General features: G+C 45.3%; 1 protein-coding gene across 6 annotated transcripts in view; it reads left to right on the top strand.

The window, feature by feature from the left end:
* The window catches only part of KIAA0586 (KIAA0586 ortholog), a 118,370-nt gene that overhangs the window by 62,856 nt on the left and 53,863 nt on the right, over positions 1 to 1,651 (top strand). The window lies entirely within an intron of this gene.

Raw genomic sequence — 1,651 nt, 5'->3', positions numbered from 1 at the left:
CTGGTGGTGCTCGGGGGAACAATGACTCCCCCAATGCCTGCTGATCCCCCCTGACTAGTTTATAACAGGCCACAAGATCCCCCCTCAGCCTTCTCTTCTGGAGGCTGAACAGGTTCAGGTCCTGTAGCCTCTCCTTATAGGGCTTGCCCTGCTGTCCCCTGATCATGCGAGTGGCCCTCCTCTGGACCCTCTCCATGCTGTCCACATCCCTCTTGAAGTGTGGCGCCCAGAACTGGACGCAGTACTCCAGCTGTGGCCTGACCAGTGCTGCATAGAGGGGGAGGATCACCTCTTTGGACCTGCTTGTGATGCATCTGTGGATGCATGACAAGGTGCGGTTGGCCTTCCTAACTGCCTCCCCACACTGCCGGCCCATGTTCATCTTGGAGTCGATGACTCCAAGATCTTTTTTAAATTAAAAAAAAATTTTTTTTGACACGCTGGAAAATGTGTGCATTTTTCTATATATTATTTGGACCTATTGGCAATTTTTTACAATTCTTGACCAACATTTGACCAGTCAGTTGATCAAACTTTGATTGGTCAAATACCCAACCCAAGTTTTTGTTCCCAAGCTTGTTTTTTGAAGGTGGGCTGTAAATTTTCCTTGAGCACAAGAATAGTGAGGTGAGAAAGCAAGTGGCTGTTCTGTGAAAAACATTTGTGGGTCTCTCCCCTTGATTTTCTTTTTCCCTGTGATTATTCATTCCGGCATGTAATTTTAGACTAGTTTCACCCATGTAGTTTCCACGATGGCATTTGGTGCTCTGGATGAGAGAGATGCCACGTTTTGGGAAAGGCATGTGTAGGGTAGGCTCCATGGATTCTGAAGGATTAATTGTGGGGCATGTTGATTGTTATAGCAGCAGAGATGTGTTGACAAGTTTTTACGCCTATTGTTAAGGAAAGGCCATGTCCCATTTGATGTCTTAAACAAAGCTGTGTCCCATTTGATGTCTGTGGGGAGTTTGCTTCTGTTGATGAGTTGGGCAAGATTAGGGTGGTGTTTGAAAGCCAGGAGCCAGGAGAGATTGCAGGGAGGCTCAGAATATTTTTCTCCAGGTCTGATCTTTATTGAGTATATGTTGTAATTGTTTGATAATTCTTCTTATTGGCTCCAGTGTGGAGTAGCAGGTGACCACTAGGGGTATGCAGTCGCAGAAGGGTTTCTTTTTGTATTGTAGCAGATAAGTACAGGGGTATTTAGGCAGCTCTTTCAAAGCTACAATCTGTTTTTCTTTTGGAGTGTCCTGGCTATATAAAGGCAGATTTCAGGTTGGCTAGACGGATGTCACGAGTATTCTTCTCCGGCATATGCAGTGGTATCTGAGGACCAGACTGTAGATTATTTGGCCTTTCAGACCTGTTTTTAATCTTCATCGTGCCTGTGTTTTCCTCAAACCTGAAGAATAATGCATTGCGTTCAAAACCTGCTTTGAGCAGGCGGTTGGACTAGATGGCCTCCCGACGTCTCTTCCAACCCTCATTTTCTGTGATTCTATGTTTATCCCAACCAAGCAGTTCGTTCAATAATAGTTGTCACCCACAAAACCCCTTGCCTCTTGCATATGTCCGAGAACATCGTGGCTATACCAACACTCCAACACTATATAGGGATGTAGTTGTCATGGGTGATTTTAATTACCTGGAC

The sequence above is a fragment of the Gavialis gangeticus genome, unplaced genomic scaffold, assembly GCF_001723915.1.
Source record: "Gavialis gangeticus isolate Ggan-Ray unplaced genomic scaffold, GavGan_comp1, whole genome shotgun sequence".
Lineage (NCBI taxonomy): Eukaryota > Metazoa > Chordata > Crocodylia > Gavialidae > Gavialis > Gavialis gangeticus.
This window is presented reverse-complemented; position numbering and strand designations above follow the sequence as displayed.